Raw genomic sequence first — 25700 nt, 5'->3', positions numbered from 1 at the left:
CTGGCTTCATTGCTGATTAATGAGCCCCAGCTTTAGGTCTGACAATCCTTGGACTTGAACCAGGTGGCTCCCTGCTCCTCTTAACAGCAAATTCCAAGCCTTGTGCTTCTCCCCCCAGCCTCAGTCTCCCCCAGCACAGTCCAGGCAGATAACTGGTCCTTCCTTCTCCACCGAGGCCTGCTGAACCCTCAACTCCTGTCTCCATTTGCCTATTAAGTCCCTCCTGATTCAGAGACTGGCTGAGTTGCTGTGCCCCTTCGTGCGGCTGACACAGCACTCGTGCCCTTGAACTCTTCCATATCTGAGACCTTCTCATCCATATCTGAGACTTTTCACAATTTCCCTACTCTTATGTATTCTCCTTCTCTTGAACTAGACTTCATCTTCACAGGCTGTACATATGATCCATATTTCCCCTGTCCTTGAAAAAATAAAACCCAAATCGTGGCCTTAGTGCAGCCTCTGTCCCAGGCCATACCGCATCTCTGGTCTCTCCTTCCTGCCCCCGAACCACTGCAAGCCGTTGTCTAGGTCCCAGGCACCTCCCATGTGTTCTGTATACTATTTTGTTTTTAGTCTTTTTTTTTTAAGTTTATTTATTTATTTATCTATTTTTGGCTGCGTTGGGTCTTTGTTGCTGCACATAGGCTTTCTCTATTTGTGGTGAGCGGGGGCTACTCTTCGTTGCGGTGCGTGGGCTGCTCATTGCGGTGGCTTCTCCTGTTGCAGAGCACAGGCTCTAGGTGCACGGTGTTCAGTAGTTGTGGCACACAGGCTTCAGTAGTTGTGGCTCGCGGGCTCTAGAGCACAGGCTCAGTAGTTGTGGCGCACGGGCTTAGTTGCTCCAGAGCATGTGGGATCTTCCCGGACCAGGGCTCGAACCCGTATCCCCTGCACTGGCAGGCAGATTCTTAACCACTGCGCCACCAGGGAAGTCCTGTATACTTTTTTAAAAACCAGTTTTGGGACTTCCCTGGTGGCACAGTGGTTAAGAATCCGCCTGCCAGTGCAGGGGACACAGGTTCAATCCCTGGTCCGGGAAGATCCCACATGCCGCGGAGCAACTAAACCCGTGCGCCACAACTACTGAGCCTGCACTCTAGAGCCCACGAGCCACATCTACTGAGCCCGCATGCCACAACTACTGAAGTCCGCATGCCTAGAGCCCGGGCTCCGCAACAAAAGAAGCCACCACAATGAGAAGCACATGCACCGCAACAAAGAGTAGCCCCCACTCGCCGCAACTAGAGAAAGCCCGCGTGCAACAACGAAGACCCAACACAGCCAAAAAAATAATAATAATAATAAATAAATAAATAAACAGTTTTATTAAAGTATACTTTACATATAATCAAAGAACCAATTTTAAGTGTACATTTTGATGAGTTTTGACAAATGATAGTGTAACCACTATCACAGTCAAGGTATAAAATATATTATTACCCTAAAAAGTTCCACTGTGTCCCTTCTCAGGCAACCACTGATCCTCTTTCTGTCACTCCAGATGACTTGTCTTTCTAAACTTCCACATAAGTGGAATCATACAGTATGTATCCTTTTGCATCTTGCTTTTTTTGCTCAGCATGTTTTTTGAGATTCATCCATGTTGTTGCATGTGTCAGTAGTTAACTCCTTTTTATTGATGGGTAGTATTCCATTGTGTGGATGTACCATAATTTGTTTATCCATTTACCTGTTGATGGATATTTGTGCTCTTTCCAATCTTTTAAAAGATATTATGAATAGAGATGCCATGAACATTTTGTATATGAGTTGTTGTGTGGACATATGTTTTCATTCCTTTTGGGTAAATATCTAAGAGTAAAATGGTTGAGTCTTATGGTAATTCTATGTTTATGTTGATAATGAAGTATCAAACCATTTTCCAGAGTTGCTGTAACATTTGACATTCCCACCAGCAGTGTATGAGAGTTCCAGTTGCTCCACATCCTTGTCAGCACTTGATATTGTCAGTCTTGTTAATTTTAGCCATTCTAACTGGTGTATAGTAGCACTCTCTTTTCTTTTAGATTTTTATCATGACATATTTTCAGCATTTGAAATATTAAGAGAGAATAATATAATGAATACCCATGTATCCAGTGCCTAGCTTTGTCAGATGTTAACATTTTTCCATAATTGCTTCAGATCTAATTTCTTTTTATGCAGAGAGTCTACTGAGAATTCCATGTACTGCACAATCATGTCTACATTATATTTGAGGAGACGATTTAGCTTTGACCTTAGAAATAATTTTATTAAGCCTACCATTGACAATAAATTGCAGTAAATTTTAGTGACTATCAACATCAATATTTGTTTATCTTGATTAATATTTTTCCAAATGAGCACATTTTTTAAAATCAGAAAGTTCAGTGTATAAAGTATGAAGTGGTGAAGCATTTTCTTCTTTTTAAGCAGCTTCATTAAGATGTAATTTATACACCATACAATTATTCACCCACTTTTAATTATTTATTTTTGGCTGTGTTGGGTCTTCGTTTCTGTGTGAGGGCTTTTCTTTCTAGTTGCGGCAAGCGGGGGCCACTCTTCATCGCCGTGCGTGGGCCTCTCACTATTGCGGCCTCTCTCGTTGCGGAGCACAGGCTCCAGACACGCAGGCTCAGTAGTTGTGGCTCACGGGCCTAGTTGCTCCGCGGCATGTGGGATCCTCCCAGACCAGGGCTCGAACCTGTGTCCCCTGCATTGGCAGGCAGATTCTCAACCACTGCGCCACCAAGGAAGCCCACACCCACTTTTATTCTTTTATTTTTTATTTTTATTTTTTGGCTGCATCACGTGGCTTACAAGATCTTAGTTCCCCAACCAGGGACTGAATCTGGGCCCCTGGCAGTGGAAGCATGGAGTCCTAACCACTGGACCACCGGGGAATTCCCTCACCCATTTAAAGTGTACAATTCAATGCTTTTTAGTATAGTCACAGATATGTGCAACCATGAGCCCTCTGAGTTCTTTTTATTTTCATACATTTGTTGAAAATTGAACACTTCAAATAATATGTGACAACTCTGGAAATCAGAGTCTCCCCCGTTCCAAGGTTAGTTGTTGTTGCTGCTGTTTATTCTTATTGTTTGTTTCTGAACTAAATCTGTAAAGTGTATTCTTTTTTATGAGTGGCCACTGAAGTCTCTGCTCATTAGCTTAGTGGTCAGCTAATGAATGGGTAGAGAAGTCCTTAAGTGACTGGAACTAATAAGTCTCTCAGTCATTGCTGGAGGGCTCTGTGTGTATGTTGTTCAACACTCAGCCAGGCAATTGACAACTCTGCCATAGCCTTCACTTCCTGCTTGCACAGAGCCTCAAGGTCATTCAGAGCTGAGAGATGAGGACTTTTTCAGGTCTCTCCCCGGCATGTGCACAGCCCTATGCATGCAGGTTGCCTTCTAGATTCCCAGGAATATGTTGAAGCTTTTCAAAGACCTCTACGGACATCTCCTTCCTCAGCTCCTCCTCCTCTTGTTGTCCCTCTCTCTGTTGACAGTATCTCCAGTTTAATTGGGACTTTTTAGATATTTTTTTATAAATTTATTTATTTATTTATTATTTTGGCTGTGTTGGGTCTTTGTTGCTGCATGAGGGCTTTCTCTAGTTGCGGTGAGTGGGGGCTACTCTTCTTTGTGGTACATGGGCTTCTCATTGCGGTGGCTTCCCTTGTTGCGGAGCATGGGCTCTAGGCGTGTGGGCCTCAGCAGTTGTGGCACACGGGCTCAGTAGTTGTGGCTTGCAGGCTCTAGAGCGTGGGCTCAGTAGTTGTGGCGCACAGGCTTAGTTGCTCCATGGCATGTGGGATCTTCCTGGACCAGTGCTCGAACCCGTGTCCCCTGCATTGGCAGGCAGATTCTTAACCACTGTGCCACCAGGGAAGTCCAGGACTTTTTAAATTTTAGAAAACAGTTCCTCCTCAGGAAGGTCAACTGTAGGTCCCATGTGTGGAAATCAGGGAGACAGGCCTCAGGGCCTCATCAGGCCACAAAAGGCAGAAAGGAGCCAAGGCAGCAAGAGCCTGAGACTCCTCCAGGCCGCCCTCTCATCACATCTCCCCCACTCTTGGGCAATCTGCTGTCTTCTCTCCCTGATGATCACATCCTCTGCTTACTCATGCATCCTTTCTGTTCCCTCATAACCTCTGCTGACTCAGGGCTTACCCACATTGTGACCTTTTAGCTTCTGCTCCCATGGTTAACTGATGAGTTCCTCAGCGTGTCCTAGTTTTAATCGCCAAGTGAGAGGAAATCTTCTCTGGGCCTGTGGATTTTTTTTGTCTCAGGTTAAGTGCTCACCCTGGTCCCATCGGCTTTTGCAAGTGGGTGGAGTCAGGTGTTCCATTGAAAACACCTTCCAACGGGCCATGGGTGGAACAGTCTCACTCAGAAGGTGCTGGGGATTGGCAGACGTCATGAATGACATCTCTAGGACTGTCACGTGCCATGGCGGAGCATAATGATTAAGCGTACAGTGTCTGAAGCTAAACTGCCTCAATTTGCATCCCAGCTCCTCCACTTACCAGTTATGTGTCCTTAGGCAAGTTAACTTCTTGGGGCCCAGTTTTCTTATCTGTAAAATTAGAATGGTTGTAATAATCATACCTAGTGCAGGAGCATTAAATGAATTAGTGCATGTGAAGCACTTAGAACAATGTCAGGTATATAGTACTCAATTAATGCTTGAAATCATTATCCGGCCACTAAAGGTAGAAAATGCAGATTCACTTTTCCCTCTCTTTATATCTCCCACTTACAACATCACATTCTATCAGTTTTATAACCAAATTCCCTTAAAGGTACCATCTAGACTGCCTCATTGTTTCTCTTTGAGACCCTGGCAGGCACCTCCCAACTGGTGTCCTTGCTTTCACGTCTCCCTAGTCCAGTCCAATCTCCCCACTGCCTCCAGAATTATCTTTCTAAAATGTACATCTGGTCATGTCACATTACTTCTTCTTTTTTTTAATTTATGGGAAGGCAAGAACTTTTTTTTTCTGTTTTATTTTTTAAATTTTATTTATTTATTAAAAAAAATTAATTTAATTTAATTTATTTTTTATACAGCAGGCTCTTATTAGTCATCCATTTTATACACATCAGTGTATGCATGTCAATCCCAATCTCCCAATTCATCACACCACCACCCCCACCCCCTGCTGTTTTTTTTAAAGTATAGTTTTTAGCGCTTGTTATCATCGGTGGATTTGTTTTTTGGTTTGGTTGCTCTCTCTTTCTTTCTTTTTTTTATTACTTTTATAATTATTCATTTTTAATAATATGTTTTAAAATTTTTTAATTTTTAATTTTAATAACTTTATTTTATATTTATTTATTTTTTTCTTTCTTTCTTTCTTTTTTTTTCCCCTCCCTTTTCTTCTGAGCCATGTGGCTGACAGGGTCTTGGTGCTCCAGCCGGGCATCAGGCCTGAGCCTCTGAGGGGGTAAGAGCCGAGTTCAGGACATTGGTCCACCAAAGACCTCCCAGCCCCACATAATATCGAACGGCGAAAGCTCTCTCAGAGAGCTCCATCTCAACGCTAAGACCCAGCTCCACTCAATGTCCAGCAAGCTACAGTGCTGGACACCCTATGCCAAACAACTAACAAGACAGGGACACAACCCTGCCCATTAGCAGAGAGGCTGCCTAAAATCATAATACGGTCACAGACACCCCAAAACACACCACCGGATGCAGTCCTGCACACCAGAAAGACAAGATCCAGCCCCACCCACCAGAACACAGGCACCAGTCCCCTCCACCAGGAAGCCTACACAACCCACTCAACCAACCTTACCCACTGGGGGCAGACACCAAAAACAATGGGAACTACGAACCTGCAGCCTGCGAAAAGGAGACCCCAAACGTAGTAAGTTAAGCAAAATGAGAAGACAGAGAAATACACAGCAGATGAAGGAGCAAGGTAAAAACCCACCAGACCAAACACATGAAGAGGAAATAGGCAGTCTACCTGAAAAAGAATTCAGAGTAATGATAGTAAAGATGATCCAAAATCTTGGAAATAGAATAGAGAAAAATACAAGAAACACTTAACAAGGACCTAGAAGAGCTAAAGAGCAAACAATGATGAACAACACAATAAATGAAATTAAAAATTCTCTAGAAGGAATCAATAGCAGAATAACTGAGGCAGAAGAACAGATAAGTGACCTGGAAGATAAAATAGTGGAAATAACTACTGCAGAGCAGAATAAAGAAAAAAGAATGAGAAGAATTGAGGACAGTCTCAGAGACCTCTGGGACAACATTAAACACACCAACATTCGAATTATAGGGGTCCCAGAAGAAGGAGAGAAAAAGAAAGGGACTGAGAAAATATTTGAAGAGATTATAGTTGAAAACTTCCCTAATATGGGAAAGGAAATAGTTAATCAAGTCCAGGAAGCACAGAGAGTCTCATACAGGATAAATCCAAGGAGAAACACGCCAAGGCCATTTCTTCCAGATTGTCCATTTTATTGGCATAGAGTTGCTTGTAGTAGTCTCTTATGATGCTTTGTATTTCTGTGGTGTCTGTTGTCACTTCTCCTCTTTCATTTCTAATTTTAATGATTTGAGTCCTCTCCCTCTTTTTCTTGATGAGTCTGGCTAAAGGTTTATCAATTTTGTTTATCTTCTCAAAGAACCAACTTTTAGTTTTATTGATCTTTGCTATTGTTTTCTTTGTTTCTATTTCATTTTTCTGCTCTGATCTTTATGATTTCTTTCCTTCTACTAACTTTGGGTGTTGTTTGTTCTTCTTTCTCTAGTTCCTTTAGGTGTAAGGTTAGATTGTTTATTTGAGATTTTTCTTGTTTTTTTTTTTTTGAAGATTTGGGAGAGGAGTTTGATTTTCAAGTTGCTTGGATTGATCTGACCCATAATTTTCTTCTTTCTTGAGGTAGGCTTGTATTGCTATAAACTTCCCTCTTAGAAGTGCTTTTGCTGCATCCCACAGGTTTTGGATTGTCGTGTTTTCGTTGTCATTTCTCTCTAGGTATTTTTTGATTTCCTCTTTGATTTCTTCAGTGATCTCTTGGTTATTTAGCAACGTATTGTTTAGCCTCCATGTGTTTGTGTTTTTTACGTTTTTTCCCCTGTAATTGATTTCTAATCTCATAGCGTTGTGGTTGGAAAACATGCTTGATATGATTTCAATTTTCTTAAATTTACCAAGGCTTGATTTGTGACCCACGATGTGATCTATCCTGATGAATGTTCCGTGTGCATTTGAGAAGCAAGTGTAATCTGCTGTTTTTGGATGGAATGGCCTATAGATGTCAATTAAATCTATCTGGTCTATTGTGTCATTTAAAGCTTGTGTTTCCTTATTAATTTTCTTTCTGGATGATCTGTCCATTGGTGTAAGTGAGGTGTTAAGGTCCCCCACTATTACTGTGTTACTGTCAATTTCCTCTTTTATAGCTGTTAACAGTTGCCTTATGTATTGAGGTGCTCTTATGTTGGGTGTATATATACTTATAATTGTTATATCTTCTTCTTGGATTGATCCCTTGATCATTATGTAGTGTCGTTCCTTGTCTCTTGTAACATTCTTTATTTTAAAGTCTATTTTATCTGATATGAATGTTGCTACTCCAGCTTTCTTTTGATTTCCATTTGCATGGAATATCTTTCCATCCCCTCACTTTAGTCTGTATGTGTCCCTAGGTCTGAAGTGGCTGCCTTGTAGACGGCATATATATGGGTCTTGTTTTTGTATCCATTCAGTGAACCTGTGTCTTCTGGTTGGAGCATTTAATCCATTCACGTTTAAGGTAATTATTGATATGTATGTTCCTATGACCATTTTCTTAATTGTTATGGGTTTGTTTTTGTAGGTCCTTTTCTTCTCTTGTGTTTCCCACTTAGAGAAGTTCCTTTAGCATTTGTTGTAGAGCTGGTTTGGTGGTGCTGAATTCTCTTAGCTTTTGCTTGTCTGTAAAGCTTTTGATTTCTCTGTTGAATCTGAATGAGATCCTTGCTGGGTAGAGTAATCTTGGTTGTAGGTTCTTCCCTTTCATCACTTTAAATATATCATGCCACTCCCTTCTGGCTTGTAGAGTTTCTGCTGAGAAATCAGCTGTTAACCTTATGGGAGTTCCCTCATATGTTATTTGTCGTTTTTCCTTTGTTGCTTTCAACAATTTTTCTTTATCTTTAATTTTTGTCAGTTTGATTACTATGTGTCTTGGCGTGTTTCTCCTTGGGTTTATCCTGTATGGGACTCTCTGTGTTTCCTGGACTTGGGTGGCTGTTTCCTTTCCCATATTAGGGAAGTTTTCGACTATAATCTCTTCAAATATTTTCTTGGGTCCTTTCCCTCTCTCTTCTCCTTCTGGGACCCCTATAATGTGAATGTTGTTGTGTTTCATGTTGTCCCAGAGGTCTCTTAGGCTGTCTTCATTTCTTTTCATTCTTTTTTCTTTATTCTGTTCCGTGGCAGTGAATTCCAGCATTCTGCCTTCCAGGTCACTTATCCATTCTTCTGCCTCAGTTATTCTGCTATTGATTCCTTCTAGTGTATTTTTCATTTCAGTTATTATATTGTTCATCTCTGTTTGTTTGTTCTTTAATTCTTCTAGGTCTTTGTTAAACATTTCTTGCATCTTCTCGATCTTTGCCTCCATTCTTTTTCTGAGGTCCTGGATCATCTTCACTATCATTATTCTGAATTCTTTTTCTGGAAGGTTGCCTATCTCCACTTCATTTAGTTGTTTTTATGGGGTTTTATCTTGTCCCTTCATCTGCTACAAAGTCCTCTGCCTTTTCATTTTGTCTATCTTTCTGTGAATGTGGTTTTCCTTCCACAGGCTGCAGAATTGTAGTTCTTGCTTCTGCTGTCTGCCCTCTGGTGGATGAGGCTATCTAAGAGGCTTGTGCAAGCTTCCTGATGGGAGGTACTGGTGGTCGGTAGAGCTGGGTGTTGCTTTGGTGGGCAGAGCTAAGTTAAACTTTAATCTGCTTGTCTGCTGTTAGGTGGGGCTGAGTTCCCTCCCTGTTGGTTGTTTGGCCTGAGGCAACCCAGCACTGTAGCCTACCCAGCTCTTTGGTAGGGCTAATGGCAGACTCTGCGGGGGCTCACGCCAAGGAGTATTTCCCAGAACTTCTGCTGCCAGTGTCCTTGTCCCCATGGTGAGCCACAGCCCCCTCTGCCTCTGCAGGAGACCCTCCAACACTAGCAGGTAGGCCTGGTTCAGTCTCCTATGGGGTCACTGCTTTTTACCCTGGGTCCAGATGCACACACTACTTTGTGTGTGCCCTCCAAGAGTGGAGTCTCTGTTTCCCCCAGTCCTGTCGAAGTCCTGCAATCAAATCCCGCTAGCCTTCGAAGTCTGATTCTCTAGGAATTCCTCCTCCCGTTGCCAGACCCCCAGGTTGGGAAGCCTGATGTGGGTCTCAGAACCTTCCCTCCAGTGGGTGGACTTCTGTGGTATAAGTGTTCTCCAGTTTGTGAGTCGCCCACCCAGCAGTTATGGGGTTTGATTTTATTGTGATTGCACCCCTCCTACCGTCTCATTGCGGCTTCTCCTTTGTCTTTGAATGTGGGGTATCCTTTTTGGTGAGTTCCAGTGTCTTCCTGTCGATGATTGTTCAGCAGTTAGTTGTGATTCCGGTGTTCTCGAAAGAGGGAGTGAGCACATGTCCTTCTACTCCGCCATCTTGAACCAATCTCTACTCCACTTTACTTCTTGAAAAAAGCTCCAGTAGCTTCTGATGCCTGCAGAATAAAGTTTAAGGTCCTTAGCATTCCAAGGGTGGTCCCAACTGATCACTCATGGCAGAATGAAGTATTGAACTAGTCTTTTTTTTTTTTTTTTTTTTAAATTATTTTCCCTTTATTTATTTTATTTATTTATTTATTTATTTATTTATTTTTGGCTGTGTTGGGTCTTCGGTTCGTGCGAGGGCTTTCTCTGGTTACGGCAAGTGGGGGCCACTCCTCATCGCGGTGCGGGGACCGCTCTTCATCGCAGTGCGCGGGCCTCTCACTATCGCGGCCCCTCCCGCTGCGGGGCACAGGCTCCAGACGCGCAGGCTCAGTAGTTGTGGCTCACGGGCCCAGCTGCTCCGTGGCATGTGGGATCTTCCCAGACCAGGGCTCGAACCCGTGTCCCCTGCATTAGCAGGCAGATTCTCAACCACTGCGCCACCAGGGAAGCCCCTGAACTAGTCTTTTATATGCTTTTTGGGCAGGCCTGGTCAGGCATGTGTAGTTCCTTGCCCTAGGGCCTCTGGAGGGTCAAAACTGAGCAGCTCGCACTATTTGCAATAGCCAAGACATGGAAGCAACCTAAATGTCCATCGACTGATGAATGGATAAAGAACATGTGGTATATATATACAGTGGAATATTACTCAGCTGAAAAAGAATAAAATAGGGGTAGAGTGAAGATAGCAGAGTAGGAGGACGTGGAGTTCGTGTCTCATCACAACTAGGGCACCTACCGGGTGCTGGTGGGGGACCTCGGACACGTAAGGGGATGGGAGGAACCCCTGCATGACTGGGTGGGATGTGTGGGGGAGGGAGTGGGGGAGAAATGGAGGTGGGACAGGACCAGTGCCCCTGAGGGGCGGCTGGGGGAGGGGAGGGGTTCCGACTCCCAGAGGGGCCCACTCACAGTGAGGGAATCAGTGGGGATGGGGAGAGACCTTCGGGGGATCCGGGGATAGGAAAGGGAATGCAGCTAGCATTTCCCCTGCCTGCTTGGACCCCAGTGAGCCTGCTGGGTTCCCGGGCCTGAACCACCACCCTCAAGGGCCCCCTCTGGCCACGTGGGTCCTGGGGGCGTGGGAGGGAGGGGGGAGGAAAAGTAGAGGCGAGATGGGACCAGTGGCTGGGGGAGGGGAGGGGTTCTCACACTCGGAGGGGCCCACTCACAGTGAGGTGGCTGGGGGAGGGTATGAAACTGTGATTAAAAATCTTCCAGCAAACAAAAGTCCAGGACCAGATGGCTTCACATCTGAATTCTATCAAACATTTAGAGAAGAGCTAACACCCATCCTTCTCAAACTCTTCCAAAAAATTGCAGAAGGAGGAACACTCCCAATCTCGTTCTATGAGGCCACCATCACCCTGATACCAAAACCAGACAAAAATATCACAAAAAAAGAAAATTACAGTCCAGTATAACTGATGAACATAGATGCAAAAGTCCTCAACAAAATACTAGCAAACAGAATCCAACAACACATTAAAAGGATCACACACCATGATCAAGTGGGATTTATCCCAGGGATGCAAGGATTCTTCAGTATATGCAAATCAATCAATGTGATACACCATATTAACAAGTTGAAGAAGAAAAACCATATGATCATCTCAATAGATGCAGGAAAAGCTTTTGAGAAAATTCAACACCCGTTTATGATAAAAACTCTCCAGAAAGTGGGCAAAGAGGGAAACTACCTCAACATAATAAAGGCCGTATACGACAAACCCACAGCAAACATCATTCTCAATGGTGAAAAACTGAAAGCATTTTCTCTAAGATCAGGAACAAGACAAGGATGTTCACCCCCACCACTATTATTCAACATAGTTTGGGAAGTCCTAGCCATGGCAATCAGAGAAGAAAAAGAAATAAAAGGAATACAAATTGAAAAAGAAGAAAAACTGTCACTGTTTGCAGATGACATGATACCATACATAGAGAATCCTAAAGATGCCACCAGAAAACTACTAGAGCTAATCAATGAGTTTGGTAAAGTTGCAGGATACAAAATTAATGCACAGAAATCTCTTGCATTCCTATACACTAATGATGAAAAATCTGAAAGAGAAATTAAGGAAACACTCCCATTTACCATTGCAACAAAAAGAATAAAATACCTAGGAATAAACCTACCTAAGGAGGCAAAATACCTGTACTCTGAAAACTATAAGATGCTGATGAAAGAAATCAAAGAAGACCCAAACAGATGGAAAGATATACCATGTTTGTGGGGTGGAAGAATCAATATTTTCAAAATGGCTATACTACCCAAGGCAATCTACAGATTCAGTGCAATCCCTGTCAAATTAGCAATGGCATTTTTCACAGAACTAGAACAAAAAATCTTAAAATTTGTATGGAGACACAAGAGACCCTGAATAGCCAAAGCAATCTTGAGAAAGAAAAACGGAGCTGGAGGTATCAGGCTCCCTTGGTGCTCTGTGATGACCTAGATGGGTGGGATGGGGGCGGTGGGAGGGAGGTCCAAGAGGGAGGGGATATTTATATACATATTGCTGATTCACTTCATTATACAGCAGAAACTAACACAACATTGTAAAGCAATTATATTCCAATAAAAAAAGAATAAAATAATGCCATTTGCAGCAACATGGATGGACCTAGAGATTATACTAAGTGAAGTAAGTCAGAAAGAGAAAGACAAATACTATATGATATCACTTATATGTGGAATCTAAAATATGACACATACGAACTTATTTACAGAACAGAAACAAACTCACACACATAGAAAACAAACTTATGGTTACCAAAGGGGATAGTGGGGTGGAAGAGGGATAAATTAGGAGCTTGGGATTAGCAGATACAAACTACTATATATAAAATAAACAACAAGGTCCTACTGCATAGCACAGGGAACTATATTCAATACCCTGTAATAAACCATAATGGAAAAGAATATGAAAAATAATATATATATATAAATATAAGTGAAGCACTTTGCTGTACCCCAGAAACTAACACAACATTGTAAATCAACTATACTTCAATCAAAACAAAACAAAGCAAAACAAAACAAAACAAAAAAAAACTGAGCTGCTCAAGGCAAGTCCTCTTTCCAGTCTTTAGGGAAAGCCTGGGTTGATCGAAGAGGTCCTGCTGGGTGACAAGGGAAGAACAGGAGGGGAGAGACATCCGTCAGAGTGGGCGGGAAGGGGTAGAGAATCCCGAGGATAGAGGTGGGGATAGAGGTTGGCAACCCTGCAAGCACTGGGGATGCCCTGCTCCGTGGCAGTGCCCTGGGAAGGTGGCCAGATCCAAGAGAACCAGCTGGCTGGCACTCCTGAGGGCCCGGATTCCAGGCTCCAGGACTGCCAACCTGAAAAAGATTCCTAGCCCCTGAAAATCAATTCAAGCACTGTCTTGGAATATCCAAAGGCCCCAAACTGATATGTAATCTGGGTACCACTGTACCGACTTAAAGAAGGACATGTTCCTTTACTCTGAACATAAGTTTACATGGATCAGAAATACCCATGTTCCCCATTAAGAGCCCCCCTGCTCTGAATAAAGGAATCTGGGAAACCAAATTATTTTGCGGAAAGCTCACTTAGCAAAAGTGGTAGACATGTGTACCCAGTCCCCTTTCTTCCCTTCTCCGTTACCAACAGTACCCCTATATTATTGGGGGTAGTGATGTGCCCGATAGAAAATGATTGCATCTAAGGATGACCATTGAGATGTAAGTGGAAGTTGGTGGTGAGATCTCTAGGAGAGGTCTTTTGTCCCTTGCCCTTCCCCTACTTCCTGCCTGGAATGTGGGTGTGATTATAGACTTCCAGCAACCATTTTGTGACCTGAAGGATGGAAGCCATGCCCTAAGGATGAAGGAGTAGAAAGATAGAAAGAACCTGGGCCCCAGATGCCTGTGGAGCCACCATATCAGCCTTGGTCTGCTTATCTCTGGACTTCTTTCAAATGAAAGAGAAATAGACTTATTTTTTGTTTTTTGGGGTTTTTTTTACTGGAGTATAATTGCTTTACAATGTTGTGTTAGTTTCTGCTGTACAATGAAGTGAATTAGCTATATGTATACATATATCCCCTCCCTCTTGGACCTCCCTCCCCACCCCCATCCCACCCATCTAGGTCATCACAGAGCACAGAGCTGAGATCCCTGTGCTATACAGCAGGTTCTCACTAGCTATCTATTTTACACAAGGTAGTGTATTTATGTCAAACCTAATCTCCCAATTCATCCCACCCTCCCCTTCCCCCCATGTCCACACATCCATTCTCTACATCTTCGTCTCTATTCCTGTCCTGCAAATAGGTTCATCTGTACCATTTTTCTAGATTCCACATATATGCATTAATATATATTTGTTTTTCTCTTTCTGACTTACTTCACTCTGTATGACAGACTCTAGGTCCATCCACATCTCTATAAATGACCCAATTTCATTTCTTTTTATGGCTGAGTAGTATTCCATTATATATATGTACCACATCTTCTTTATCCATTCATCTTATGTCTTGTTTAAACCACTTATTTTCTATTTTACCAGCCACACCTAATCCTAACTGGTAAAGCAAGCACAGAATCAGAGCTTAGGAAAGAGAATAGCCCAGAGGGATAGTTCACAGAGGCCAGAGTATGAGTGCAGAGCCCTAGCTATCCACCCCAGAGACCACCTGTGGCAGGAGCCTCAAAGGTGGCCCCAATGATCCTCACCTCTGAGTGTTCACTCTCTTGTGTACATCCCTCCCGCAATGAGTAGGGCTGGCCTGTCTAGCCAATAGGATACCACAGAAGTAACAGTGTGTGACTTCTGAGGGCCATAAGAGACACTGTAGCTTTTGCCTTGCTGTCTCTTGATTCAGTCCTGGGGAGAGCCAGATGCCGTTTGTGAGGACACTCTCGCAGCCCTATGGAGAGGTGTGAGGAACAGGTGAGGAACAGGGACCGCCTGTCAACAGCCAGCCACGTGAGTCAACCATCTTGGAAGTCAAGTCCCCGGAGACTGCAGCCCAGGCTGGACTGCACCTCATGAGAGAACCTGAGTCAGAACTACTCCCAGACTCCTGACCCACAGACACCATGAGATAATAAGTGCTCATTGTTGTTTTAAGCTAAGTTTTGTTATACATCTGTAGCTAACCAATACACTACCACATGGGGACCTCTCAGCCAGCTTGTTTCTTGCTTCTGGTAGGTGGAACACAGCCAGATTCCTGCTCTGTGGGCCATGGGCTCTGAAGCAGAGCCTCCCAGCCAGAGTGTCATGGCTCTCTAGGTGCTGGGAATGGGCTGCAGTCCTCCCCTAGAACTGATGGTTGTACATTTTAATTTGAATTTTATACAAATTCCCTATTTTATTATTACCATAACTATATACTATAAAGGGAATGTAATAGTTTTTTCATTTTTTTAAACCGAGGCTCTTATAGGCACCCTCAAATGAATAATACAAATGTTATCATTTTTGGTGTGTGGGAAGGTTAGGAAGTCCTGGTGTAGGCTCCTTACTGACCATGCCCTTCTGTAACATATTCTTTCTTTGAGTGGGGTCATCATGTAGTTAGCGAGGGAACCCCCTTCCTGGATGCACACTTGTTACCGAACCGAACTTGGGTCTGCTCACACACTGCATAGCAAAGCCATATCTACTGACACTGGGTTGTGGTCAAGGAAAGTACAGCATTTATTGCATGGCGCCAAGCAAGGTGTATGGGCGGCTAATGCTCAAAAAACCCAAATTCCCCAATGGCTTTCAGGGAAGGCTTTTTAAAGGTAACATTTGGGGTGAGGGTTGCAGCTTGTGGACTTTCTTCTGATTGGTTGGTGGTGAGGTAACAGTGTGGTGTTTCGGGAAACTTTAAAAAAAATTTTTATTGGGGTATAGTTGATTTACAATGTTGTGTTAGTTTCAGGTGTACAGCAAAGTGAATCTGTTATACATATACATATATCCACTCTTTTTTAGATTCTTCTCCCATATAGGCCATTGCAGAATATTGAGTAGAGTTCCCTGTGCTATACAGTAGGTCCTTATTAGTTATCTTTTATATATAGTACTGTGTATATGTCAATCTCAATCTTCCAGTTTATCCCTCCCCCCGACACCCTGGTAACCATAAATTTACTTTCTACATCTGTAATTCTATTTCTGTTTTGTAGATAAATTCCTTTGTACCTCTTTTTTTAGATTCCACATATAAGCAATATCATATGATATTTGTTTTTCTCTGTCTGACTTACTTCACTCAGTATGACAATCTCTAGGTCCATCCATGTTGCTGCAAATGGCATTATTTTGTTCTTTTTTATGGCTGAGTAATATTCCATTGTATATATGTACCACATCTTCTTTGTCCATTTGTCTGCCGATGGGCATTTAGGTTGCTTTCATGTCTTGGCTATTGTAAATAGTGCTGCAGTGAACAGTGGGGTGCATGTATCTTTTTGAATTATGGTTTTCTCCAGATATGTGCCCAGGAGTGGGATTGCTGGATCATATGGTAGCTCCATTTTTAGTTTTTTAAGGAACCTCCATGCTGTTTCAGGAACAGTCATCAACCTTCTGGTTCCAACCAGTCTAGGGTCTACCTGCTTGTGGTCAGCATGTAGTCACCCTCCTCCACCTGGGTGGGGGTCTTAGTTTCTGCAGAACAACTCAAAGACATGTGTCAGATTGTTATGGATATCCCTAGAGGAGGAACTAGGACTCTGTTTTATTGCTGAACTATTGTCATTACTTTTCTTATTTAACTGCTTTTCCTTTGTTTCTGAGGTCCCTCACTTCCCTAATTAGTAACTGCTTGAGTCTGCTCTTTGGAACTCAGGGAAGGCCTAGGAGGTTAAAGCCTTTTCTCTACAAACAAGAAATGGGGGACATGGAGGGGCTTTTGTACCCAGGAGGACCCTGCAGGGTTCTGCTCGGTTTTACACTCATGTTTCCCTGAGACTACCACTCTAGTGAACATGGCTATGGCCCAAATTTCTCAGCTGAAAGCTCAGACCATCACCTCTTGCACAAGATGGAGGGTGGGGCTGGCTGCAGAAGCTGTATGTTGATGTCTCCAAGTCCAGAGATCTTCCCTTCACAAAGCTTCCTCCATTGTCTGTGGGATTAGCTCCACTAATGAGGCTACCTGGTTAGACCCAGCCGGGGCTGAGGTTTGTTCTGGAACCTGGGATCGCCCTGGGGGAGGAAAGCTTGCTAATCAGAAATGGCAGTAACCATACTTCTCTTCCTCCTCCTTTGTAGCACCAGTGGTTCTCAAGGTGAGCTTCTGGGACCACCCAGAAGCAGCAGCACCGGGGAACTTGTTAGAAATGCAAATTCTCTGGCTTCATTTTAGACCTATTGAATCAGAAACTGGGGGAGGGGTCCAGCACTCTGTGCTTTAATGAGCTCTCCAGGGCATTGGGATGCAGCTCAAGTGTGAGAATTTGCTAAGCTCTTTTAAGTCTTTCCGGGAATTTGATTAGAGTGCATCTTTCCTCCCCACTAAGTCACTCAGCAGCGGTAGGTGTTGACCAGAGCAGCCTCCACAGAGTCTCCACAGAGGCTGGTGGGGCCTCTGCGATCAGCTCTTCTGGGTTTGGGAGGATTGGGGGGTGAGGGACCCTAATCCCTTAGGAAACTGGTTAGATGGAGACAGACTCCTAAACATCATAAAGAAGTCAAGTTCTACAGTGGTCCATCTGAATGGTGAGATCACAAGCAGAGCTGTTTTGTATCTTTTTTTAACCTCAGGTGCAGAGGGTCAAATTAATAACACTCCTTTGTGGTATATTAACAACATTGATCCACATAAGGCCTGTCTCGTGTGTGTGTGTGTGTGTGTGTGTGTGTGTGTGTATGTATGTATTTCGTTTGATCTCCGTTCTCCACTCCCCTTCCCCCATATTTTGAATTTACATTAATGGTATTGGGTTATATAATTCATCCTGTTTCTTACCTTTTTTCACTAAGGACTAAGTTTTTCAGATGCATTCCTGATACTACGTATACATATAATCCATTGCTTCTAATTGCTGCATGCTAGCTCTTTGCTGTCACCTCTAGAGCAGGTTTTAGGTTTTTCTGAGGGCATGGTCTTTTTCTGTTTAGCTCCCCTTCACACCTGTGGTAGCCAGCCTCCAAGATGGCCTCTGGTGATCTCTGCTTCCTGGTGTTCACGCCTTTGTGTAATCCTCTCCTGTTGAGTGTGGGTTGGACTTAGTGAGTAGAATAAGTCAGGAGTGATGATGGGTGACCAGGAGACTAGGTCATCAAAGGCAGAGTGGCTCATCTCTCAATCTCTCTCTCCCTCCCTATGCTGTGGGAAAGCTTGTCTGGAGCAGCCCTATAGAGAGGCCCCACGTGGCAAGGCACTGAGGCCTCCTGCCAACAGCCATGTGAATGAACTCAGAAGCAGATCCTCTAGGCCCAGTCAAGTCTTGGGAGACCACAGTCCTGGCCGACAGCTTGACTATAGCTTCCCCTGAGCACCCAGATTCCCGACCCTCAGAAACTATGTGTGATAATAACTGTCCATTGTTTTAAGCCGCCAAGTTTCAGACTAATTTGTTTTTTTTTTTTTTTCAGACTAATTTGTTAAGCAGCAGTGTGTAACCGATATCTTCCCCATCGCAGTGTAGTGGTTAACAGCTGAACTCTGACTCTAGACTGTCTGGACTTAAATCCTGGTTAGGCTACTTTGAGGCTGTGTGACCTTGAGCATCTAACTTAATCTTTCTGTGCCTCAGCTTCCTCAGTTATAAAATGGGGGACACTACTGTTACCTACCTCATAAGGTTGTGAGGATTAAATACATACATAAAAAGGGCTTAGCAAGGTGCCTGGCATATAATTAGCAGTCGGTAAATGTCAATTGCTATTTTTGTTGTTACGATTCTGGCTGATGCAGAGACAGTGTGGGGATGAAGTGAGGGAAACACCTGCCAGTAGCACCATGATCATGACCTCCAGAGAAGTAAAGGGGGATGAGTATTTGCAAATCCTGAAACAGGCCCCCGTGGTTTTGCCTCCAAGTAGAGCATAACCGGGCTCTGCATATTGCAGGTGGGACCACGCTGCCTGGGTGAGGAGACGCAGCCTTCAGGATGGTTCCGTGGGTGCCAAGGCCTCAGGTCATGCCCATCCCTGGGTGATGCAGCCACGATTCTGAGCATGCGCCCCTGGATTGTAACATCCCTGATCTGGAAGATGGTCAGAGAACGCTTTAGAAAGCTTGAACTGCGCCTGAAACTGGAAACGCTGGAGTTTCTGGTTTCCAGTATGCAGGAAGTGTGAGTTTCCCTTTTCCCAAAGAAAAAACATTTGATTCCAATTGATTTGTAGGCCTGGAATAAGCTTTTTTCCTCAACTGGAAGGTATTATGGACTGTGTACGCTAAAGGAGAGAAGGGTTAGGAAAATGTAAGCAAGAAGCTTTTACCATAAAAGTAAAATACATTACTAAGTGAAAGAAACCAGTCTGAAAAGGCTTACATACTGCATGATTCCAACTATACGATATTCTGGAAAGCACAAAACTACGGACACAGTAAAAGGATCAGTGGTTGCTGGAGGTGGGGGAGGGTGAATAGGATGGGCACAGAGGATTTTTAGGGCAGTGGCACTACCCTGAAATGTTGGATATGTGTCATTATACATTTGTCCAAACCCATACAACACCAAGAGTGAACCATAATGTAAACTATGGACTTTGGGTGATGATGATGTGTCAGTGTAGGTTCATCAATTACAGCAAACATAGCACTCTATGGGGCATGTTGATTATGCAGGAGGCTCTGCATGTGTCGGGGCAGGGGCTATGTGAGAAATCTCTGCACCTTCCTCTCAAGTTTGCTGTGAACCCAAAACTGCTCTAAAAAATAAAATCTATTTTTTAAAAAAGTAAAGTGAGAAAGAGCGCTTTGATTTGAGGGCATATTATTTAGAACTCCGTTGAGTACAAGTACCAGAAGTTGCAAGCTTACTGAACCTCCGAAGAAGGTTATAGGTCATAGGTGTCTGATGAATCAGAAGACAGAGATTTTTGTTCTGGAAGATGGGAAGGTGCTGCAGTGGGCCTCAGAAAGGCCTGGAAGGCAGCAGGGAACACAGGCAGAGGCAGAACTGCCGTGGCCTGCCCCTCTCTATTCCAGCATCTCTTTATTCTCTCTCTCCCTCTCTCCTCCTCAGCCTTTTGTCCCCCCACATAGCTTGCCTCCTCAGGCCTACAGCATCCCACAGCCAGCCTACTTACACAGAATGGCTTTCTGGCTCTTCATAAACACTGTTTTCTTTTTCTCCATCCCAATCCTAAATTCCTGGGCAAGGGGACTCTTGGTGGCCCCGTACCTTGGGGCCGGTGTCTGCTCCCTGGGCCAGCAACTCTGGCCATGGGGCGGGGGTGGAAGCATCTTACAAATGAAGCTGTCTGGAGCCCATCCCTGCAAAATAGCGAATGGGTGTATCAGGAGCTGTGCAGGGCTGGTGACTTTTAGCTGGGCCCAGTTCTGTGACCTGTAACAGTCGTCCCCCAGAAGCAGGCTATCATGTTAGCTGCTGGCAGAAATCTGCCCCATTTTCTGTGCTTGGCGGCTGGTGCCTGCTTTCCCTTTTGATTTAAGGCCGGTGCAGGGGCTTGGATTTGGAGCGTGGCATTGGAGGAACTCTTTAACGCCAACTAGCCTTAATTCCTCCTTCTTATATAACTAAATGGCAACTGAGAGGATATTTGGATTCCGCTTGCTTTTTTTTTTTTCGTTGCAGTAGTTTAGTTATTAATTAGTGTGCAAAAAAAAAAAATGAAAAGGAAGTAATAAAATATCCTTGTTTATGTTCTAGTCCGCGGGTCTGTGTGCTCATTAGTTTGCAGCCCGGCGTGGGGATCGGGAACGCTGGGCCCCCGGGGAGTGGGCCGGACCGAGGGTGTCAGCGTCTTCCGTTGCGGAGGCATGGGCCAATGCAATTCGTTCCTCTTCCTCCCTCCCTCTCTCCCCCACCCCTCCCCCTCCCCTTCCTCCCCCACCCCTCCCCCTCCCCTTCCTCCCTCCCCCCTCCCCCCACCTTCCTCCCTCCCTCCCCCCACCTTCCTCCCTCCCCCACTCACCACCTTCCTCCCTTCCCCCCCAACCTCCCTCGCCCCCCCGCGGGTTCTGGGCGTCCTTGCAAGGAAAGGGCTTCCTGAGAGGGTGGCTTCGAGGCCAGAGAACTCGCAGTCATTCTTTAAGGAAGGGGGAAGGGATCAACAAGGCAGTTGAAACCCGGTTCTAGGCGGCCTCCGGTGGTGCCCCCCGCGGGGCCCAAGCCGCCCCACCTCCCCGACTGCCCGGAGCCCCGCTGCGGACTGTGCTGGCTGCCGCCACCCGGCCTTCCGTGCTGCACCCCTTCACTTCGGGGTGGATCGGAGCCGGGGGATGCGGGGGCTCCCGGAGAGTGTGACTCAGAGGGGCAGAGGTCCCCCAATCCGCGAGGCCTGCGAGCCCCAGGGCGACCCTTAGCCCCAGGGCAGCGCGCTTGTCCCCTTGCAAGGATGGACTGCGGGGGTGGGGGGGGCCCGATTGGTGAAAGGGGCTTCTGGCCCCTCCCTGGAGGGCTTGGAGGGTTGTAATTCAGGCTGGCCCGCCTTTTCCAGCCCCTCTAAGCTCCATTCCCCCCCCCTCCATCCCCCCCTCACCCCGAGCCGGAGCCCCAGCCGTCGGGCAGGTCCGGCAGGCTGTCCTGGGCAGTCTTGACCTGATGCGGCAGGTAGGAGGGAAGGAGGGCTGAGCACTTCTTATCGCCCCCTCCCACCCGGGGCTGGGGGGCTGGGGGCTCCTGCCCCGCTGGAGCCGGGCCGGCTGGGGGCGCCAGCTGCCTTGGGAGCCGGTTTTGAAGGTGGGGTCAGGCCGGGCTCTTAGTCCTTGTTCACCTCATGACACACCCAGAAATTTTATATAATATCTCTAAGACATTCAGGGGAGAACTGGAGAGTATTTGGAGAGTCAAAACGTGGCCTGCTGGAAAAAAAAAAAAGTATTTCATTCTTTGTATTATGTAATCATGTAAAAAAATTAAGTGTGTTGAATATCAAGTATGTATATACATTCTTTTAATGAAATCTTTCCAACCCTCCCTTTTAGTTTTTACTTTTACTATGGAAAATTTCAAACATATACAAAAATAGATGAGTAGATAATCCCCAGCTTCAATAATTATCAAGGTAGGGCCAATTTTGTTTCCTCTCTACACCCACCCACTTCCCCCTCCTATTATATCTTTTCAATTTTTAATGATAAGTTGAACTTGCGTTTTAATTAGCCTTTGCTGTGTAACAAGCCACCCCAAGGAATAGTGGCTGAAAAACAACAATATTTTGATTTGTCATGATTTGGTTGGCTGGGTACTTCCTCTTGCCAGTTTTTTGTTTTTTTTTTTAAGTTTTTAATCTTTTATTTATTTATTTATGGCTGCATTGGGTCTTCGTTTCTGTGCGAGGGCTTTCTCTAGTTGTGGCAAGCGGGGGCCACTCTTCATCGCGGTGCGCGGGCCTCTCACTATCGCGGCCTCTCTAGTTGCGGAGCACAGGCTCCAGACGCGCAGGCTCAGTAGTTGTGGCTCACGGGCCTAGTTGCTCCGCGGCATGTGGGATCCTCCCAGACCAGGGCTCGAACCCGTGTCCCCTGAATTTGGCAGGCAGATTCTCAACCACTGTGCCACCAGGGAAGCCCCTCTTGCCAGTTTTGACTGGACTCACTCAAGAGGGAGGATCAAAAAAAAAAAAAAAAAAAAGAGGGAGGATCAGCTGGGCTGGAAGGTTCCAGATGGCCTGACTCACATGTCTAGCTGTGGACTAGGACTCCTCAGGTCTCCTCTCCTCCATGGCTTTTCGTGTTCTAGTAGGCTAAGTGGACTTCTTTATATGGCAACCAGAACCTTCTGGGAGAATCAAGGCAGAAGCCTCAAGCTTCCTGAGCTAACTGTGGGAGTCTCAAGTCACTTCCACCCACTTCTGTTGGCCAAAGCAGGTCACAAGGCCAGTCCAGACTCTGGGATAGGAGGGTAGAGAAATAGACCTACCCTTGGATGGGAGGAACAAAGTGCAGTGACACATTGCAAAGTGAATACTAGCATGTGAGGGATTGGTGGTCTTTAACCAATCTAGTACACAGTTAGCTTTTATCAACATAACTTTTTACATGAGGTTTTATGCTTGCAATGGCCACACACAACTCCTGATCTAGACTTTTTAATGATAAACAAAATGCTTGATAGCTACCATCAAGGAGAAACTTTGTTAGTACAGGTAAGCAATTGACATTTTTTATCATCCATTTAAAATTGTACAACAATTGAAATTGTATTTAAAGAATCTGGCAGCTCTTCCTTTAGTGGGCAGATGAAAAGTTGATATTTCTCATGGTAATGCAAATGAATGTTTGACTCCAAACATCTCTCCCTATAGACACTTGAAAATGAAGATGAAGGTCTTATTTGAAGGAGGCATGTGCATTATGAGAGCAGTAGACCTGCAGTTGGCGTGGACACCATATAATTACACATCAGCCACAAAAGGATAAAGGTGTCTGATACATGTGGAGATGGGGTTTCAGGGCACACTGCGGGGACCCTGCTCTGCCAGCCTCATATTACACTGCCAAGGCTCGGTCCATGACAACCTCTGGTGGGGCAAGAACAGGCATGGCAATGAACTCCAAGTTAGGGGCTCTAATTAGTTGTTGTTGTTGTTGTTTTAATTGAGGTATGGTTGATTTACAATGTTGTGTTAGTTTCTGCTGTACAGTAAAGTAATTCAGTTCTTTTCCATTATGGTTTATTACAGGATATTGAATATAGTTCCCTGTGATCCAATTAGTTTTTGAACAAGCCAAAGGAAAGGCTCTTCAGAGTTGTAGTTACTCTTAGCAGAACTGTCATAGTACTGAAGATTCTTCTTTTATGGAAGATGATGGATTTTGCCTTAACTTTCTTGTCCTTAATATCCACCTTGTTGCCACACAACATAATGAGGTTGTTTTCACATACTTGTACCAGATCTCTATGCCAGTTAGGCACATTCCTGTAAGCTCTCGATGTTACATCAAACATTAAAATTCGACATTGGGTTTGGATATAATAGCCATCTCTCCATCCACCAAATTTCTCCTGACCAGCTCAATATATCCCATACGTTGACCTTAATAGGTCCTTTGCTGGTGTGGAACACAAGGGAATGGACCTCAACCTCGAACATGGCTACGTTCTTCTCCAGTCACCAGTCAGTGACGTTTCATGAATGTAGTTTTTCCATCACCAACCAATACAAGTTTGAACGGAGCTTGTGATTCTCCTTGGGCAGCCATCATGATGTTTCTTCCAGAAGCATCTCCATGCTGAGGGTGCTATGACCATTATTCTTGCATTTACTATTAACATGTTAGCATGCCCCATCTGTGTACCCCCTTTGTAAAATTAGGCAACAGTCTTCAAGACTACTCTCACTTCTGACACCAACTGCAGGGTTCAGGGGTCCCCAAGACCACCCTCAGGTCTGATTATTTGCTAGAAAGACTCACAGAACTCACTGAATGCTTTTATACTCATGGTTACAGTTTATCACTGTGAAAGGATACGGATTGAAATCAGTCAAGGGAAGAGACGCAGGGGGGCAGGGTCCAGAGAGGTCCAAACACAGAGCTTCCATTTGTCCTCTCCCAGTGGCGTCATGCATAGTGCTAACTCCTCCTAGCAACTATGTTGTGACAATATTCGTGGAGTATTGAGCTGATACCATGTGACCCAAAGCCCCTACTGTAAATCAAGTTGTTCTCCTATCTGGCGTGGCCTAAGGCCCCCGGGTAAACAAAGATACTCTTATCAGGCAAGACATTCTAAGGGTTTAGAGATCACCTTCCAGGAACCAAGGCAAAGGCCAGGCCTTTCTTTGGGCAAGGTTCATTCTTCACTGCACACCCTCATTCTGCTTTTTCTCTCTCTTCCTTTCTCCACATCTTTTCCCTTCCACCTCTCCTCTGTCCTAGGCTGGGAGGTCACGCTGTTATCATAGGGAGTTTGAAGGTCAATGAAAGGGATGGGACACCTCAATAGTTCCCTCCCCAGGTCTCCACAGCTTTGTGTCCAGGGCGCTGTGTGGCAGAGGCCAGCCATGTTGCTGTCTGCCAGGAGAGCCCTGGGAGATGGCAGGTGAGTGTGGAGAGGGCAATGGGTCTGGGCAGCTAGTTGAGCTCCTGATCCCCCACGACCTGGTCACCTGGGGTATGTTCAAGGCGTCACGTCTACTCCCTGGAGTGTGAGGGAACTGACACCAAAGGGACAGAGAGAGGCGCCTGGGCAGGTCTGTGCTAAGTTGCCTGTGGCACTGATCACCACTCCCAAGTTCAAGTTGAACCCTGAACTTCAGGTAGAGGAAGATCTTCCACCACCACACCCTAGGAGACCAGGCGTCTTGGAGATTACACGTGATTCTGGGAAGGATGGCTATGCCCAGAATGTGGGACAGAAGTGGATGATGAAGACTTTGGAGTCCCAGAAACCTACCTGTTCCTAAGAGTAGACGGTGACAGATTGTTTGCAAAAATGGCCACAATTCCACTTATGTGAGATATCGAGAATAGTCAAGTTCATAGAGACAGAAAGGAGAATAGAGGTTACCAGGGGCTGGGGAAGGGGGAAAAGGGCAGTTATTGTTCAATGGGTCCAGAGTTTCAGTTTGGGATGATGAAAATGTTCTGGGGTTGACAACACCTCATGCTGGCAAGGATGCAGCACAACAGGAACGCTCATTCATCGCCTGTGGGAATGCAAAATGGTTCAGCCACTTTGGAAAATCATTTGGCGGTTTCTTAGAAAACTAAACATACACTTACCATACGATCCACTACTTGTGCTTCTTGGTATTCACCCAAAGGAGTTGAAAACTTATGTCCACACAAAAACATGCATATAGATGTTTATAGCCACTTTATTCATAACTGCCAAAGCTTGGAAGCAACGAAGATGTCCTTCAGTAGGTGAGTGGA

At 44.9% G+C, this 25700-nt stretch overlaps 1 pseudogene; it reads right to left on the bottom strand.

Annotated features, from left to right (window-relative positions):
* Positions 1 to 23309: 23309 nt before the first annotated feature.
* LOC102998178 (GTP-binding nuclear protein Ran-like) lies at positions 23310 to 24023 on the bottom strand (annotated as a pseudogene).
* Positions 24024 to 25700: the final 1677 nt, after the last annotated feature.

The sequence above is a fragment of the Balaenoptera acutorostrata genome, chromosome X (assembly GCF_949987535.1).
Source record: "Balaenoptera acutorostrata chromosome X, mBalAcu1.1, whole genome shotgun sequence".
Classification (NCBI taxonomy): domain Eukaryota; kingdom Metazoa; phylum Chordata; class Mammalia; order Artiodactyla; family Balaenopteridae; genus Balaenoptera; species Balaenoptera acutorostrata.
This window is presented reverse-complemented; position numbering and strand designations above follow the sequence as displayed.